The sequence below is a fragment of the Sorex araneus genome, chromosome 11 (assembly GCF_027595985.1).
Source record: "Sorex araneus isolate mSorAra2 chromosome 11, mSorAra2.pri, whole genome shotgun sequence".
NCBI lineage: Eukaryota > Metazoa > Chordata > Mammalia > Eulipotyphla > Soricidae > Sorex > Sorex araneus.
The window spans coordinates 54101261-54122024 of record NC_073312.1 but is presented as its reverse complement, the minus strand read 5'-3'; the positions used below and the strand labels follow the sequence as shown (position 1 = coordinate 54122024).

The following is a 20764-nucleotide window of genomic DNA, read 5'->3' as shown; positions in this document are numbered from 1 at the left end:
CATCATCAAGCGTGACCCAAGAAGCAAAAAAAAAAAAAACCCAACAATTTATTTATTTATTTGCTTTTTGGGTCACACTCGGCGATGCACAGGGGTCACTCCTGGCTCATGCACTCAGGAATCACCACTGGTGGTGCTGAGGGGACCATATGGGATGCTGGGATTCGAACCCGGGTCGGCCGTGTGCAAGGCAAACGCCCTACCCGCTGTGCTATTGCTCCAGCCCCAAAAAACCCAACAATTTAACACCTAAAATTTCGATTAAAATTTCCTTTTAAAATGCTTAAAAACATTTCTAATCTTATAGTTCATGTTTATAAAATCAAATACAGTGATATGTGCTTCTGTGTGATAACATTAACTTAATATCGAGTAGTTAGAAAGTAAAGTGATTAATTTTGAAATAAAATTTATTTTAGCATATTTATTGAGCATGCTTTTTTATTAGATTTTTTTGTTTGTTTGTTGCTTTTTTTGGGGTCACACCTGGCAATGCACAGGGGTCACTCCTGGCTTTGCACTCAGGAATTACTCCCGGCGATGCTGAGGGGACCACATGGGATGCTGGGAATCGAACCGGGGTCACGTGCAAGGCAAATGACCTACCCACTGTGCTATTGCTCTAGCCCCACTTTTATATTAGATTTTAAGAAAGGTTATATAGCAATTTTTGCTGCACTCTTGGCTTAAAATAAAAAACTTTTGTTCTCTTAGAGTTTCTGTCAGAAATTGGTGGTAGCTTGCTGGCAGTTTCAACCTGACTGGAGTTGGGGTTGTCTCATGAAGATGTCAAATGACTGTTATCATTTGAAGATGGATTAGTGCTGTTACTCACATAGCTGTGAGCTGGTGCTGTTGGCAGGAGCCCACACACTCCTCTATATGTTCAACGGGGCATATTGTCCTCATGGCATGATGACTGGCTTCCCCCAAAGCAAGGTCTCTCAGCATAAGGGAAAAAAAAAACCCACAATATCTTGGCATACTGTGCCCCTGGGTCAGAGGTCACACACCAAGCCATGGTGTTTTTCAGTTACACAGAGCAGTAATGCGATGGGAGCTGGAATTATGCAGGTGCATGATCACTGAAGGCCACCTTAGACCCGGCTGTGACAATCCACAGCAAGGTGCTCAACTGGTTCCCATTGCTCTGACAGGCTAAGTGTTCCCCTATCCCTCCTCTGCAAGCCTCCACTGTCTTACTTCATCACGTTATCAGCTCAAAGTCTGAATCTCATCATGTAAATCAGATCCACGAGGAAAGTCTTAGACACATTACAGAAGCACAACTCTTAAGCATTGTTTTTCTAAACCCAAGTCATTGGAATTAAGAGATATCCCTGGTGCTTTTCTAACTCCCCCAAAACACACATTTACGGTCCATAGCAGGATGCAGGGTGGCAGTTCCTTACTTAAGACTAAAGGCCTAGCTAGTCTAAAGGCCTAGTAGATTCTCTCTGGCTTCAGTCTTTGGCCAGTTTTCCTTCACCCCATCTCTGCCCCTTTGAATATTCTTCCTTTTGCATGTAAGGGTGGTCAATTTTGAAGTTAAAGAGGTTCTGTTTGAAGAGGTCTTGGATATCTCTTTTCATTTCTTGCCTTCAGTCAAAATTTGTGATGTTTGGTCAGTATAATCCTCTTAAAAACTCTAAGGATGAATTCCATTGGAGCTTATTTTGTAGAACAAAAGGCCCAATCACAAATGTTTTACATAAGCTATTCTCTGCCTTAGCATCTGGGAGAGAATACCCTGAAGCACTTTATAAACCCTTTAAGCAGCAAGAAGAAACAGCTGAATCTTCAACACCAAATAGCTATGTAAACCTGCTCATGAGGTGCAGTTTGAACTCTCCATATCAGGTCATGGTGACAGTGTTGCTAACCTTTCTATTACTATGTCACAAGAGTTTCTTTTCCAGTACTATTTTTCTCACTTTAAGAGCTCATTAGCAGCAACTCCAGTTATCAGATGCCTGTGAAAAGCCTCTTCAAAGGTTCATAGTCTGCCCAGTGTTTGCTCAACAGCCTGTGCTTTCTTGCATCCAAAGTTTGTTTTGTTAAAGGACCATAATTCTAGAAATCCGAAATATGTATTTGATACCAAATACTGCATAACAAACTATTCCCAAGGTTATATATTTGATTGCACTAAACAGTATTTTAAAAATTCATTTACATCTAGAGGGGCCTCGCTGGAGTATTTTGTTTTCGGATGACTCATGATGCTGCAGTTAAAATGGCACCTGAGGGGCTGGGGACATTTTACAGCAGGGGAGGGTGTTTGCCTTGCATACAGCTGACCTGGGTTTGATCCCCAGCATCTCATATAATTGACCTTCAGCTGAGCACTTCCAGTAGTAATCCCTGAGCACAGAGTCAGGAATCAGAGCCAAGAGTCAGCCCCGAGCATCGCTGGGTATTGCCCAAAAAACAAAAGTCTGACTTGGGGAGAGAATCTATCCCAAAACAGCTCAAGCAGGGCTACTACACGGTAGTTGGTAACAGAGGCCTCATTTCCCCTCAAAAGATTTCTCCTTAGGTTAAACCATAATGCAGTGATTATTTTGTCCCCAAACAAGCAATTTCCAAGAGAGCAAGGAAGAGTCTTTTCATGATCAGTTATCATACAGCGCTACCTTTGTGGTTATTTTACCCATCAGAAGGATCAGAGGGGCTAAGTTTCGGACAGGACTGTGTGAGAGAGAGCAGGAATACCAAGAGACCATCTTTAAAATCTGTCCACTTGGGGCTGGAGTGATAGCACAGCGGGCGGGGCATTTGCCTTGCATGCGGCTGACCCGGGTTCGATTCCCAGCATCTCATATGGCCCCAGCACCTCCAGGAGTGATTCCTGAGTGTAGAGCCAGGAGTAACCCCTGTGCATCAATGGGTGTGACCCGAAAAGCTAAAAAAAAAAAAATCTGTCCACTAGAGAGAGCAGTGTAGATTAAACAGTATTGTCCAACATTGCAGAAAGTCTGAAGGTCAATTTGTTTTGAAAAAAATAATAATAGTTAAGCAAAGAGAGTCTTCTAAAATTTCAGGGCTAGGATGAATGGAGACGTTACTGAGACCGCTTGAGAAATTCGGTGATCAACGGGATGATGATGATGAGGTATTATTTATTACCCTAAATCCAGTGACTAATATTTCCATAGAAAGGTTACATGAAGACATAAAAATGAACATAGGAGAGATAGCATTTTCAGAAGGAGTTTCGGGCTGGAAAGATCATTGTCACTGTCATCCCATTGCTCATCGATTTGCTTGAGCAGTCAAGAGTAACGTCTCCACTGTGAGGCTTGTTGTTACTGTTTTTGGCATATCAAAGACACCACAGGTAGCTTGCCAGGCCCTGCAATGTGGGCGGGATACTCTCGGTAGCTTGCCAGGCTCTCAGAGAGGAATGGAGGAATCGATCCCGGGTCAGCAGCGTGCAAGGCAAACGCCCTCCCCGCTGTGCTGTCGCTCCAGCCCAGGCCCGAAAGATAAGACAGGAATTAAGGCTTTTGCGTGGCATAGCACCATGCCAGGTTCAAATCCCTGGTACACCTATGCTCGACCTGAATATCACCATCACCAACGGAGCCAGAAACAGCCCACATCCACTACCAAAAACAGAAGAAAAAAAAATCTCTAAACAAAAACTAAGAGGCAAACATGAGGTCGGGAGATAGTGCAGTGGTTAGAGCACATGCCAGATATGTGCCTGACCGGGTTTGACTCCCAGCACAATAAAAAGCCCAAAGCATTGCTAGATACTACCCAGGAGGCCCCAGAGACCCCATGAACTGCTGGGGTGATTGGGACAATCCCAGCATCACAGGACATGAGCAGGTTCGCATCTTGTGCCCCAGTTGGCTGAGAATCCTGGGTGGGGTCCCCAAGCCTGCTCTACACTGTTTCAAGGCCCCTCTCCAAAGGAGGCAGGTGCTTGACTACTCAGTCACAACCCAAAAAATACCAGAGTAGGAAAAGGCAAAGAAGATTTTTTTCCCCTTAAAGCCTTGAGTTGAAAGCATTTGAAATATTGAAACTAACACCGTGATTTCAACATCTAGCCTCCAACATGTGAGAGAATAAATTTTCGCTACCTTAAGTGAACCAATTTTTAATAATTGGTTATAGCAGTCCTTAAGTAGACTTACGCATATAAGATCTTTACATTTTAGGTATCTATTAATCCATTCAGTTTTTAACAGTAGTACTAAAAAGGACTATAAAATGTTAATTGACTTATTATTTCAAAGGTAGTAATCAGTAATCACCAAATCATTAATTCAATGAACTGGCAAAATAATTACTACATGACAACTAAGTTTTTTAAGCTAATTATTTCAGTCCTTTGAGCAAAGATTTCAACACAAATTATCAGATTTATTAAGATTCTGTGCTATATATAAGGGAAAGGTTTGTAATCAAATAGCATATTATTGTAAATTATTATGTAATCTTACATACAAAAACCACTTGAGGGTTTTGAAATATGCATTATGACTCAAACTGAATGCATAGGACCAGTTAGTGAAGTCTAAATTTCATTAGTTTTATAAATTAGAAAATCAACACAAGAAAAGAATAAGTTTGGTTGGATGTTATTTGAAAATACCTATCGAGTCAAATTTATTGCAAAGCTGAATTACTCACATTCATCTGTCTACCCCTTTTGTCATTCTATTCCCACACCCTGACATTCCTTCTCTCTGGCAATCTCAGATCATTTTATCTTTTCAGGTAGCTTGTTTCTAATACTCTTTCCAGAAAGCTTGATATTTTCCTGAATTCCTATTATTTTTAAGTGTCCTTATCACTTACAAAGCCATTAACCTTGTTACATTCCTTTTATGTGAGATTTTAGTTTGACCAGATGAGTCACATTGTACATTCCTCTCTATTCTACCATTTCACTTTGACTGGATTCATAGTCGGTGAATACATCCAACTGTGTACATGTATACATACAGATGTCTATTTAAAAAAATTGAATTAAATTCAATTATTTAAATTGGATTTTGTCAATGTTCTTCACTGTTACATCAACACTACAAAAGTTGTTTTAATGACTTTGTTACTAAAAAGAAAGAACAATGAGCTGGAGCATATTCTTGCATACTGAACCCCTGGGTTCAATTCCCAGTACTGCATAGTCACCCTGAGTCTCCTCAAAACACTGGTGTGCCTTCCAAAATGAATAAATATCTATGTAAATATTTTCAAATTGACTATCTTCCTGTGACATTTTCCCCACTCTTAATTCTTCGCCCTTCTCTATAATGTCCTCTCAACTAGCTACCAACAGAGCAGAGAAACAGACAAAAATTAGTTACAAACCAAAGACCAAAGAAATACATAGGATTCCTACTCCCTTCTGAGACAATGTGAGAAATAAATGCAGGAATGACAAATATATAAAATGAAATACACATTTATAGAAGATACATTTTCAGAAGTATGTCTGCTTTTCTCTCTGGATACATAGTTGTTACAACTGTTTTATTGTATCTCTAAGCCTCATAGGGTTCACTTTTCAAGCTTGACTCATGACTTAGGAAACATTTGGTGATGGGTAGTGGAAGATAACTGAAATAGAACTTCAAGTTAAAAGTGCAAAGGTGGTTGACTGGGCTTTCTCATAAGGGTGAACAGGACGGTATAATTCAAATTAATAAAGTGGTCTTTAATTTCACATGGATTTAAATTCTTTTTAAATTTTTTATTTTTTATTAATCATTGTGAAGGTACAGGTACAGATTTACATATTTTTGTGCTTGTGTTTCAGTCATACACTGCTTGATTTTTAATTCTTTTTTGGGGGGTGGGGTTTGGGTCACACCTGACAATGCTCAGGGCAGACTCCTGGCTCTACACTCAGGAATCACTCCTGGCAGTGCTCAGGGGACCATATGGGATGCTGGGAATCGAACCCGGGTCAGCCACGTGCAAGGCAAATGCCCTACCTGCTGTACTATTGCTCCAGCCCTGATTTTAAATTCTTAAGAGTGCTCTATGTTAAAAATTTTTTATAAAAGCTACATAATAATTTAGAAAAGTGGATACTGGGGCTAGGAATTTGGCTCAATGTTAATCCTTTCTATACACATATTTTGTGCATAGTATTTGAGATGATACACGTATATCTACTTAGTTTTGAATATTTTAAAGTAGACCTAAACTTAACTCTTGATTCTTATCATGAACACCACTACTGCCAGTCCACCATACTGTTCCTGCTTTAATCTTCCTTCCCAGTCGATATTACCACCCAAGAAATTAGACCAAACCATTAAGTCTCCCCAGGGTCACAGCTTTTTCCTCAGTCCCATGTTCTTTCATTAGTAAAGAGCAACTTGTCCTTCAAGAATGACATCAAATCCATTACTTCTCATCTCCCCTACTGTTATCCTAATACAAGGCTCCCATGAGTTGGATGACTACAAATGTTTCTTTGTGTTTGTTCTTTTTTGAGGGGGCTACACACTGTGAAGCTCAGGGGACCATATGAGATGCCAAGGATCAAGCCTGGGTCATCCACATGCTAAGTAAGCACACAACATACTACCTCTGGGACACCAAACATTTTATAATTGATCTTTTAGCTTCCATTCTAGAACCTTTCACTTTATCTCCTACAAATACCAGTGAATGACCTATGAACATCACAAACAAAACTCCAAGGTGAGTGTTTAGTGTTTTTGTGGTTTACTTTGTCAGGTAACAGAATAATGGCTGCCACAGGAGAAGGGAGTTTTGAGGGAAGAGGAAATGAACTGGCTGTGGACAGAAACTCTACTTTAAAAGTATATATATAATATGGTAGATACAGATATTGAGGTGTCAAGTGGTAGAGCAAAAGCCTCCTAAGATGAGACATAGCCATTTCAAAGGCCTGGAAGGCTGAAACTCTTCTTGCTAAGATTTCCACCTGTTTCCCGGAGGCTCTACAGATGCCACCATTGCTCCATTTTGTCCCACTGTTCCTAGGACTGGCCTGGTACCCCTGCCTATCAATTTGGTCCAGCAAGATAATGTCTATGCCTCTGCCAAATTCTTACAACTGGCTATCCTACATCCTTTCTGGGACAGGCTAAGATCATAGTATATACAGTATCTTTATATGATTAGCTTTATATGATTAGCTCAGAAAATGTTATAGTTGATCTAAATTATTATACAAGCTTCCTATCATTGATATGTGAAGGGCTTAAAATATTCATAAACAATTTACTTTCTCCCCCAAATTTGGCACATGTCTCCTGCTCACCCTCATCCAGGGCTAATCCATAGAAAGTAGACTTTCCCTCCCAAACAGCCAAAAAATATGTCAAATGGTGTCTTCTAAGAATGCCAGACAACCTCTGTATTTGGAGGCGTCCAATGTATTAACTGAGACAGTGTGCCATCTCTCTTCAAAAATCCTGATTTACTTAAACTGTCTCACTCTTGGTAAATTCTCTTACCACCAGGGATCTTGACACAGCAAGACCTTCTAATCCTTTATGAAGCTATAGACCTAAAATTTTACACCATAAAACTACTTCCTTAATTTATAGAACCACATACACAAATCTTAGTTCTCTACTATTATAACTTTTTAATGAATTTCAGTATTTACAGTAAAACAAAAAAATACTCTGTGGTGATGCATATGTAATAGCTCTGACTAGCTTGGCCTCCTTTCCTATCTCACTTACTACCACTAGTACTGCTGGGTCTCTTATTCTGTTTCTGTCAGCCTCTGTGGCATTTTTTACTATCCCAAGAGCATTGCTATCTCCTGTACTCACTGTATTCACTGTTTCAGTTGAGAATGCTGATCTCACTATTTATTCTGGTCAACTGTCACTTCCTATGTGAGACCATTCCCCAATACCTTAAACACAAGGACATCCTTGTTACACTCTTGCCCATGAAGAAGCAGGGGGGCTGGAGTGATAGTACAGCAGGTAGGGTATTTGCCTTGCACGAGGCTGACCCGGGTTCGATTTCCAGCATTCCATTCAGTCCCCTGAGAACCACCAGGAGTAATTCCTGAATGCAAAGCCAGGAGTGAACCCTGTGCATCACTGGATGTGACCCCCAAAAAAAATAAAAAAAGAAGCTGTTCCCACAAAGTCATATGTGTAACAGTTCACTTCTGCACTAAATGCCTCTATATTCATATCTGCTTTCACAGGTGTCTACAGGTGATAACTTATTCTTAACAATTACTTTCACTAGTTCTAGTACTATGAAATTATCTATGAAATTATTATACAAGGCATTTTTTGTGTAGGTTATCATAATACCCATACAAATGAGAATTAGAATTCTGCTTGAACAATATTTTATTCTCTATAGAAGAGGCATAGGTTATTTGCCTAGAGAATGAAGAGTGTTCAATATATACAAAATATGGTTCCTATAAGATGGTAAACTGTCTAAAGGTCTGACATAAAACTAAATAAAAAGGCACTAAAAAATAAGTACAAAAAATCATGTTAGAAAGTGGACTTGTAATGGGGCCAGAGAGGACTGCTAGGGGTTCAGATGTTGGGGTGATTGTTGTATGTTACACTGTAAACTGTATTGTGAAATATAGGGGTATCAAAGACATTTTTAAAACAGGGTTACTGGAAAAGATTTTTAAAACATAGTTTAAAGTAAGTTTATATATAAAACATGATTTGGTGTTTCAACGTCATACTACCTTTAAAATTTTAAACTTTCTCACCAAGAAAATTTCTTTACTTAAAAATGTGCAATTTTATCTTGTTTTTCCCTTTTTTCAGATCATTAGTTATATATTAAGATATAATACATAGCTCTGCCATGATTCAACCTAGGTGGCCATGGATGTGCACAGCCGCTTGGCTGCTGAACGACCAGGATCCAGAGCCAGCAATATGACTTGGGGTTCCAGCGAGTGCTTGCAGCCATGTCTCCAGACTGTGAACTAAGCTTTTGCCCCATGCCGGCTAAGGGGGGAAATATCCTTCTCCCTTGGTTTTTCTTCCCTCCAGGAAGAAGCAGTATGGCGTCCGCCATTTTATGGAACTTTTAAACAGGTATGAACTTGGTGGTGCGGAAGGAAAAAAAAATTGTTTTGAACTTGAAACAGTGGGACGCTTGGGCAGTCTCCGGCCGGTGCCAGCTTGAGCTCTGCCGAGATTCAACCCGGGTGGCCATGCCTTTACACAGCCGCTTGGCTGCTGAACGACCAGGATCCAGAGCCAGCTATATGACTTGGGGTTCCAGCAAGTGCTTGCAGCCATGTCTCCAGAATGTGAACTAAGCTTTTGCTCCATGCTGCTCCAGGAAGGGAAATGATGCAATTTCCAACTTAAATCTCCCTGGACTTAATTACTAAAATACATAAATCCTAAATCACGCGGCCACTGCTGCGGCCACGCGACGTTATATCTCTTAATTCTCATTAGTGGAAAACTAATTATCAAATGTTTCCTTGTCAGTAGGGCCATATTCTTGGGGGATAAACTCCAACAAGAATAGTGAGTTCTGTGTTGAAACTCCAACAACAATAGTGAGTTTTGTGTTGAAATATGGAATGTAATCAAGGTAAAGAGAAAAGGAAGTGAAATTTATCAGTTTTGCAGGGGGGGTGGGAGGTATACTGGTTTTTTGTTTGTTTGTTTGTTTTTAGTGGTGGAATATGGGCACTGGTGAAAGGATGGGTGTTTGAGCATTGTATAACTGAGACATAAGCCTGAGAACTTTGTAACTTTCCACGTGGTGATTCAATAAAATAAATTTTAAAAAAAGACATAATACATAGTTTTTCTTAAAGGATATACATAAATATACCCAGTACTTCTTAGTACAGGGGTTTGAAAATAGCAGTTTCATTTATTCCTGTAAATTCACTTGGGTGAACACAATATAAAAAGCAAGAGGAGTGTATTTTTTTAGTCAAAAACTTTTAATACTTTGTTAGTTAGAGAGGAGTTTAATTTCCCCAGAGCTTCATCATATTCCTCAAACAAGTCACTGAGACATCCACCCATCATTAGTGGAGGTGGAGAAAAATCAGTTTTTTAGTAATTTGCTAGCAACCTGAATGGGGCTGGGGGTGTAGTGGAATTTATTGGATAAAATAATGTGAATACATTTATATGGGATTATTATTCATATTTATTCCATATCTTATTGGCAGTGTTTTGTTCTATTCTAGTTTATCAGTCAAGGCATGTTAGATGCAAAGAATCACTTAATACTTATGCAGACAGAATGCAATCTGAAGGAAAACAGTATAATTACATTCTCTAATTGGCCAAATCATTGTCATTCTTTTTAGTTAATTTTTTTATTTTATTGTCCCATGACATTTCCAATTCTCATAAGCTTGAAAATGTGTTGCACATGGCTAATTAAAGCCTCCATGCTCAAAATCTATTCATACGAGTATGTAAACATTTGATGAGGCACTTCCAGTGTGGAACACAGAAAGGAAATATTTCTTATAGAAAAATTCACCATGGTAACAGAATTCCTACAATGTGACATTTAAAATGATTTTTTCATTTTTTATTATTGTTTTACTTTTTTTTCTGCTTTTTGGGTCAAACCCAGCAATGCTCAGGGGTTACTCCTGGCTTTGCACTCAGGAATTACTCCTGGCAGTGCTTGGAGGACCATATGGGATGCCAGAGATCGAACCCTGGTTGGCCGCGTGCAAGGCAAACACCCCACCCGCTGTGCCATCGCTCCGGCTCCCATATTGTTTCACTTTTAAATGGGTGAGTTGTCATTTCTCTAATTTCTTTTGAATCTTATTTTGCTTGAACTCTGATCTTTTGTGCTTAAAGGTATTTGGGAGATAGAATTATTAGCATTAACTTATATTTCATTTTATTAATTAATTTATTTATTTGGTTTTGGGGCCACACCTGGCGATGCTCAGGGGTTACTCCTCACTTTGTACTCAGAAATTACTCCTGGTGGTGCTCAGGGAACCATATGGGATGCTGGTGATTGAACGTGGATCAGCCACATGGGAGGCAAGTGTCCTACCCTCTGTACTAATGCTCCAGCCTCTCACTTTAAAAGTTAAGTTTCAAACATTAATTGAAGGTCAAAGAGATAGTACAAAGGCCTTGCACTTCGCCAACCTAGGTTCAATCCATGGCACCACATATGGTGCCCCAATCACTAACACGAGTGACTTCTGAGTGCATAGCTAGGAGAAACCCTTGAGTATCATGGGGTGTAGATCAGAAAAGTAAAACAATAAAAGATTTACTTAGTTGAGTAAAAATTAGAGCATTAATTAACAATGATAAGACACAGGAAGACCAATTGTATTTCATGGGAGGATCTGAAAATACTGATCAAACATTTGAAGACTTCTTAAAGGGGAATTCCTTGTAAAACACAATATAAATTTTTAAGCTTAAAAATTCAGAATAGTCACCTATTTTTAATATATTCAATAGTAATGAGGTAGAATTATAAAATTAAAGAAAAAGAAAACAAAATCCAAGTTGTTCATAAGTTAAGATATCTATTTGGACCAAGTTACTTTAGCTGCTATGGCACAAGATTTTGCATTTCTACTGTCTAGAGTTAGGCACTTTTGTGAGCAATAGGAAATAAATTAGGTCAGATTTCCATATACCTTAAAAATAAAAAAACAGCCCAAAGCTCAAAAGTCTAATAAATCCACTGTCTAATTTTTATGTAAGACACTCTTAGAGTCCTTATTTCCCTGTGGCTTTATGCTTATGATTACTCTGCCTGGGGAAATATCAGTCAGCTGTTAAGAATCCCTAGTTTATTTTACTTTAAAAAAAAAGGGAAAAAAGCAGCTTATTTTAAAAAAAAACAAGACATTAATTTCCTTTGGGAAACCAACTTAAATTCAGAGGCAAAATAGAGACTTCATTTTTCATGCAAATTACAGTGATAGAATAAAAGAGGAAGAAGGGGCCTAGTCACACTCTCACAATTAAAATATCTTTTGTGATGATGTGTACAATAACAAGGCAGTAAGTTCTAAATTCCCTTCCAGTGGTACATCTGCACCAACTGCCTCCAAACCAAGACGAATTGTTTCTATATCCCACAAGTATAACAGGCAGCATACTTTTTAATCTGTTGTATAATCATTGGCATTTGACTACTTATAAATACAGGTGAATTCTAACTTGTTTCAACTAAATCATACTGAATAATATAATCATATAGCATGAATAATTTTTAATCTGTTGTGTTAATCACTGGCACTTGAGTAATTATAGAATCGGTGAATGCTCATCTGTTCCTATTAAATCAAACTGGTAATATATGGTTTATATCACATGAGCATAGGGTTGAATAGAATATAAAAATCAGAGTGGTCTGGTTTGTATTGATTGTAGACTATGACATTCATTGAATACTAATCAAATATAATTTACAGCTATACCTAGAATCAATCATTTTTTAAAAAAAAAATTCAAAAGAAATGTGGCCTCTCATGGGAGCCATAATTTTTTTCTCCCCCAATTAAAAACAAATACAGCAAAAGGAAGTAGGATAAACTTGTTTTCCAAGAGGCTTACAAATCAGAGGTGGAAGGAGGCAAGGTCAGAAGAGCCTTGGGTACTATTTTGGAAGAAAGGAAAACAGCCTACATAACCACCCTTCCATGACCTGTGGTTTGAGAAACAGTACTCTGAACATTTCCCACACAACAGCTGTTTTTTGGCATCACCATCCTTGAGGACAGGAAGTGGAATGGCACATAGAATGCACTTTATAGGAGCTGCTGTCTCACAAAGTGAAACAGGATCTCCAGACTGTTTAATTCACTTCAGTGCAGCATCTGAACTCACTGGTTAGCAGGAATTATCTGTTCAGGAAAAGAAAACTTTCGTTTGTGAAAAGCTGAACAGTTTTAAAAAGCATTATGTAAATACAGTCACTGGGTTCAAAGAAAACGAACTTGAACATTTATAGACATTTTGATCCAGTTCATTCTCTTAGCAGGACTGCAAAATGGTCTGACAAAATTCTCTTCAGCTACATGAAGGCCAAACATTCAACTCTCACCAAAGGACACAAAATGGTGAAAAATGTAGTTAATAAATATTGTAAAATTTATGTAATACGATGCAATGTTGTCTTAATAAAAATAAATATATCTAATTCCATTTATATCTGGAATAGGAATATAAGTTTAAGAAGTACTGCACATTTGCCAAAACTATCAAATTTTGGTGTTACACTAATGCTGGGTAAAGGTGAGATGATGAATAGTTTATTTTAATAGACATGTTTTCTAATTTGGCTGTCCTATCTATGACTGCGGAAATGAAACTCCTGTTCTGTCAATGCAATTTGATTTTAAAGATCTTGCAAAATCCGTGTGTAGTGTAACAACTCTTCTGTCCCTCTTGGAGAGCCCGGCAAGGTACCTAGAGTATCTTGCTCGCACAGTAGAGCCTGGCAAGCTACCCGTGGCGTATTGGATATGCCAAAAACAGTAACAACAAGTTTCACAATGGAGACGTTACTGGTGCCTGATCAAGCAAATCAATGAGCAAGGGGATGAAAGTGATACAGTGTAGCATCACCTCCTTGGTGTTCTCATAGTTGTCTGCTGGTTTCTTAAAGGATCCCAACCAGGAGTCTTCTGGCTGAGGTCCAGTTCATATAAGTTCTGAGGTTCACTAATCTGTGTCTCATGAATGAGTCAATTGCTTGAGGTGAAACTGAAGTTCCCATTCTGTGTCTAATAAACCCTGATTAGAACAACTTCAAGCATGATGAAGGATTAGCAGTGAAAACAACCTAAAGGGCCCATTGACAGATAACTGGATAAAGAGTGGGCATAAATACACAATGGATTACTACTAATATTTAGATCATTAAATTGTGCCATTTGGTGCACTGAAGGAGATTATGTGCAACAAAGGTAGAAGAAGCACCCACCTCCCCCAAAAAATGAACAAACAAAAATCCTGATGAAAGTGCTAGGAGATGGATCAAAGAACTCAATACATAATTGAATGAAGAAGTCTCAGGTTCAATACCTGGGAGCAAATGGTCCCGCAAGCACCACTAGGAGAGGCCCAACCCCACCTCCTCCAAAGATAAGTGGTGGCTTATGTCATCTGTATGACCAACATAAGGAAACAAAGTAGCTGCATGGCGGCAAAGTGAAACTAAGGGAAGGGGCAAGAGCTCATCAGTCAGGAGCACGAGCTGTGGATGTGGCAGTCTCCATTCTGATCCCCGGCAACATGTCAGGAGAACCCCAGGCACCAGTCATGTGGATCAAGGCCAAGTTTAAAAAAATTAAACAAGTTAACACTGACAACAAAACTGACAGAGGTGACAGAAAGGAAGAGGGCAAAGAGTTGGGCAAGAGTGGAGGGGATTTAATGGATGATGGTAGGGAGTTAAAGATTTGTGCGAAAGCATCAGTAGAACTTAATCTGCTTTCAAACTAAGTTTTTTCTTCATTGCTTCTTTTGGAAGCAGTTCAAAAACTCTTAAGTCAGTCACTGTGTTATAGATTTTAATAGATGATGTAAAAGAAATATTTATAGGATCCTGGGGGCTATTACTGGTTTGTCTCCTAAGGTATTCGCTAACTTTGCTTAATCCTTGCTTAAAGCAAACATAAACTTCCTCTTCAATTCCATAAGTCTAGGTTAGTTCTTCAAACTGCCACTGGAGGGCAGAAAAGTACCAGATTTGCATCAATGTTGTCCTGTAGTTTTGCCATTCTTTTTTGGAACAAATTTCGTTCTTACTGTAGTCAGTTACACATTTATAACAAATTAATTTATAAAAAAATATTTATAATATTTAGAAATATTGTCATAAATATATGGTTATTATATATTTAATTATATATAACAGTTCAGTTATTATTATTTAGAATTATTTAATTATAGTTAAACTATAGTTATAAATCTATAATTATCCAATATTTAACTTTTCACCCAGCCTTTTATTTATAATAATGTGAATAAGATCAAGCCAAAAATGTTTCTATCTCCCCCTCTTATTATAAAAATGCCTTTTAATATATCCTTTCATTCCTATAGGCTATGTTATATGGGAAGGCTACCTAAATGATTTAAAGATTTGATAAGAATTTTTTCTTCTGAAAAATGGCATGAATTCATGACTACCACCATGATCGATATTGCCGTGTTCCCACTGTGAAGAGAGAAAAAGTTGAGACAACATCAGCTGTGCACAAAAGGAAAGTTTTCGTTTCTAATGTCTTTTGTTACATAAATGCCTATGTGTATCCCGCTTTATACATAAGAAAGCTTTCAGCAAGTCGGTTTCAGAATGAAATTTTATATTTATTATAGTGCTTTCTTTTAAAGTGCCTTCATTTTACTGGCATTTTTAGATAACTTTTTTTAATTTTTATTTTTTCAATTGAGTCACTGTGAGATACACAGTTACAAAGCTGTGAATTATCAGGTTTCACTCATACAATGATCCAGTACCCCTCCCTTCATCAGTGTTCATTTCCTGGTAAATTTTTAATTAACATATCCTTTTAAAATTATGCCAAATAATGCAGAAACTTTAAAAACACGAATCAAATGACAGATAAGTTATTTGATAAGACACAGTGTTCGAAATCTGAATGACAAATACGTTGTATTGTAAAAAAAACATATTCTGCCTTCAGAGCAGGAATTGGTTCCTCAGCAAAGGGCCTCCTAATCTATCACCTCTCCATACCTTCCTTCTATTATTAGAGTTAATTTTCTAAAGCATGTGTGCTGGTTAGCTGGTTGCCAAATGACTAGAATTTCCATTAAGTTGAAACTCTTTTCTGGGCATGACAGTTTTTTCATGGTGTCACCTTTCCATCTTCCTTCTTCATCTTTTCAACATCCAAATTTCATTATCAGAATCCAATCTTCATTAGTCTCCAAAGGCTGTTTCTTTTTCATATTCATTAATTATTTTAGATCTCTATTTTTCAATTCTTGTAAATTGACTGAGATTGTGAGGTTTACAATAGTTAATGCTGGTTTCCTGATTTGATAATCCAACAGCACAGTCATCTCCAGTGTGACCACCTTCCTATCCTAAGGCCCCTGATGCTCCTCCCTCTCAAACACCATGTCCACCTACTCAATTGTGTGGATCAATTTTTCTGCTGTGTTGCTTTTGCCCTTTGTTGTTGCTACCTTGCAGTGTATTTTTAAATTCCACTGAGAGAGATCATTCTGTATCTGTCACTTTCCTTTCGAATGATTCTAGTCATCATTAGCTATTATTTCTATAGCAAAAAAAAAAAGTCTAATCGTCATTGTTAGAGTATGAGTTGCCTCTGTACAAAGACACTTTACTGATACTCATTTAATCCTCAATTATGAGAGAGTTCCATCTTAAATATTAAAAAGCTAAAAACAAAAAAAAACCTGTGTATTAGAGAAAGGCAGTAACTTTTCAGAAGTCACACTACGTATCATTTCAAATTTTGTGCATCAAAATGACTGTGGTATAACGTTTAATATTTGCAAACATTTGTGCTTAACATTTTGCAAAATATAGATTTTGCTCTTATGAAATGAGACATGTTCCTACAAGGATTATATCTGAAAATGTTGAATTGTATTAGTGTCTCTCTTTTCTTCCAAGGAGAACTGCTAATTCCTCTGTGTTCCTATCACATGTTGGGTTGGCTCCTAGAAGTTGGAGAAGCCTGGTTACCATGTTATTCATGTCAGCAACTTAATCCCCAGCCTATTGGCCAGTACTTAGGAGAATATATGTAAATGAGGATTTTCTCTTTGTTAATCACATTTTGAGAAAGAGGCTTTTCTCTATATTTGTGGAACAAACCAAGTTCAGGTCTTTATCTTATCCTACATATAAGCTCTTTTGAAATCTATACATTTTCTTCCTGAAAATCGATTGTGTGTGAATGTATTATATATACCTTATCTCTCCTTTTAACACATCTGAACACTTTTGTTGGTAAACATTTATAGTTTGAATATGCATACATCTAGTTTTAAGTATAAGCTATTGATTTATGATGAGTTATTTATTTATTTATTTTTTTTGCAGACAGATTGAACGCACAGTGAACTTCCAAAAGATATAACATAATGCACCTGTCCTGGGCTCTGTAAATGGCGTTCTTTAACAAGTAACTTTTCTATCTTTGATCTCTTAACTGCTGAATTGTGTCCTGCCCCATCCTTTTAACAAACTTTCCTTTCTCCAAACTGAATGACTCCCATTTGAGTCCACCTAAGTCCCTCGTACATCCCCCAATGCCCAATGTAATTTGTGATTGATCAGAAAGATTCTCTTGTGGTATTTCTGAACTGGCTCCTACTAAACTTTTATAAAGCCATTGCTTCTCTGTTAAAGTGGACTCTTTTCACCTTGAAGCTTCCTTTCCCTTGAGCCACACTAAAAAGCAGTAATGACTTGTATCGATTCCTTGTGTTTAAGAGTTAATGTCATGAATAAGTAATGAAATGTTGGTGAGAGTATAAAAAGAAGCAGAACAAGTTGTTGACCAAAAAGATTCTGATGAGATATCTGCCAATAAACTAATTTTGTTTTCTGACAGCTCAGTTAATAAAGCCATTAAATATCTATAGGTTTTACTCCTCCTTCTAACCAAAAGCAAAACAATCAAAAATAAAGGACAACTAGAGCAAGGAGAGAATTAGGCTTCTTGAGAATCAGGACCAATTTTGTTCTTCCTAATTCCTGTCTCTTCCATAATTCCTAATTCAAGGAATATACTGAATTAATATTTAGTGATTGGTAACTTATTTGATCCCGTGCAAAAGTCTTTCTCATAAGTATATATGATGTAGAGGCCATCATATATAGCAGGTTTAAGAGTTGGTAGACTTTCCAATGAATATCAAATTTGTTCTTACTATTACAGAATTGCCACATGTGGTTTTAAAACTTCTGTTCAATTTTACTATCTCAACTATATATAATACATATATATACATATACCTTTTCTTCTAATAGGAAAAGGCTATCATCCTTTGCAAAAGAAAATTTTCGAAGCCAATCTGAAATTTTTTTCACATTAAAGTCCAGTTAAAATAACTAAAGTTGAAATTTGGAGTGAGTTACTGAAAGTCTTCTTTAATGAGAAAATAATTAATTAGATTTCATGTCAATAGGGTGATTAATTCTTTCGTGTAATTTATGCCTCTTACTCTCAGCTTTAATCTTATAAATCAAAAGGCTAAAAAAAGACTAAAGAAAAAAATTAAATGTAACCCTTTTAATTTAGAAAGCAAATCAGACTTTTCCTTTTCTACATACAGGCACAGAGTCCAAAGGTAAGTCACATAGCTACATTTATATCTCCTAGTTTCTAGATGCAAGTCTTTTCATGACCTACATGTATTATACTTGGTTTATTTTTTCTTAAAATAGTGGAAAAGTTTAATTTCTTTTTTCTTATATTTCAAAAATTTTGACTACCATTTTTATTGTTATAAAGATAATATTGTGGAAACTTGATTCTATTTCTATCTTTGTCTGTCTGTCTCTCTCAATTCGTCATATAGATGGAAATCTAGTGCGTGGCCCGGGAGAGTTTCACTATTACTGCACCATCCAATGCTAGCAATTTCTAAATGTAAGCACAGTTTTTCAAAGAAAATAAGTAATCAAGTAAGAATTGAGCTTGCAAGTGAAGCCCATGCTTGGTGAATAGACATGGGAAAGCATAGGTCTCTCTTGTAAAGAGGAATTAACTACCTTGCATATGACTCTCTGAATTGTGAAGCCTTACCCTCTTGAAAGACAAAAATGTGGGGCTGGAGTGATAGCACAGTGGGTAGGGCATTTACCTTGCACTCGGCCAACCTGGGTTTGATTCGCAGCATCCCATATGGTCCCCTGAGCACTGCCAGGAGTAATTCCTGAGTGCAAAGCTAGGAGTGACCCCTGTGCATCTCCAGGTGTGACGCAAAAAAAAAAAAAAAAAAAACAAAATAAAGACAAAAATGCTTCTTTTTAAACAATTAATGTGGACTGCTGAAAGGATCTTAAGTAAGAGTAGCCATCAAGGAAATCACTATCAAGTTTCCTCAAAAAACTATAAATTGAAATTTGATATAATCTAATTGTACATCTGGGTATATGCTTCCCCCATCCACCCAAAAGAGTAGTTTCTCCACAAATTCAAACACACTAAATCGCCTCCGTGTTTAACACAGTATTATTTACTGCAGCCAAGAGCTGGAAACAATCTAAATGACCTGACCATCAAAAGATGACTAGATAAATAATATATTGACTTGATGGCAGATATTTTTAGATATTTACTTTTAAATGAGAACTTCTGCAATTATGTAATATATCCTAAAAGAGTCAATGTTATTGTGTATTTCTTGTACAGATACTTGCTGAATAAATGAGCAGATGAATGAGTCAATGCAATGAGTCAATCCAAATTCAGTCCACTGATTTTAAATTAATGTTTCAAGCCTATTGATAAAATTAACACACTTCTGAAGTTTTATTCTCTTTGTTCCATTTAGTAAATGTTCACTGAGAATACGTTTTTCATAGGATGGGTAAGAAGGAATGTCTAGTTCTGTCTCCTGGGAGTTATATTTTCATGGAAGTATTGAAAATAGGTGCATTAAGTCAGATAACAAATTGTGGAAGTGATTGTAAAGGAAACAAGCATACTTCTATGATTTAGTGGGAGGGGAGAGCAGTTTTCAAAGAAACAAGCGTGGAAGGTCATGCTGAAGAAGCAGCATTAAAATTGGGAGTTCAGTTATAAGATGATAGAGTTTAGTGCACATGCAGAACTAAAATAAGATTAGGGTGGGTGAGGCACAGGAATCTGAAAACATGAGGAAAATAGTAAAACAGGTATATCTTACAAGGCAAGAGAATTGAGGCACTGTGATTTCATTCTAACCGCAGTCTGTTTTCATTACGGAAGTGACAATGGTGATACCAATGGTGATGATAAGAAGCCACCATTTAATGAGCACTGGTTCATTAAATAGGGATTGTAAGAGAGGCCTGGTAGTAAATGTTTTAACATCATTAGTCATTTAATCTTCACATCAAACCACAGAAGCATGAATAATTATACTTCCCATTCAGAGAAAGTGATTGAATCTTAAAGTATTTAGTTAACTTGCTCAAGATTACAGCTAGTAATGTGACATTGAATTTCTAATTTGTTAAAGGCCACTCAATATATATATTGCCAAAAATGAATCATTGTGCAGCAGTGAGGTTGGAGAGCTCAACTGGGAATTTAAGTGGTTCAGATGCAAATGTTGGCATGAACAGGTGGTGGCAAGAAGGTGGAAGTTTCTAAAAGAAACACACATAAGTGATATTTGTTTTGACATAGGGGTAGGGGATGGAATGGGTAGCCTGTCATTTGCTGAGTGAAAAAAGAAAGGTTAGAAGAAAAACCAATTTGAGAAAAAAAAAAGTATAAATATTTGTGGATTAAAATTTCTATAGAGGAAAAAATCTGCTCCAAGCAAAATCTTGTTAAAAAAAAGGTTCTAAAACATCTCTGGATAAAAATACTTTCTTTGTCAGATCTCAGAAACTTTCTACTAACCTATTCATTATGTCCCCTGTATTCTTAACATTAAAAGCGTGCTCACCATAAACACAATAGTGGTAAAGGTACAGGGAATGGGATTGGGAAGAGCAGGAGTATTGGTAACTGGTCAGTTAACAAAGAAAAGTATTTACATTTTTTATATGGTTGGGACAAAATATCAGGAATAACTTGAGATACATGGGTATTATGTGAAATTCCAGTTCCAAG

General features: G+C 37.2%; 1 protein-coding gene across 2 annotated transcripts in view; it reads right to left on the bottom strand.

Annotated features, from left to right (window-relative positions):
• The window catches only part of PRKG1 (protein kinase cGMP-dependent 1), a 1291607-nt gene that overhangs the window by 55505 nt on the left and 1215338 nt on the right, over window positions 1-20764 (bottom strand). The gene's annotated exons all lie outside the window — the stretch shown is intronic.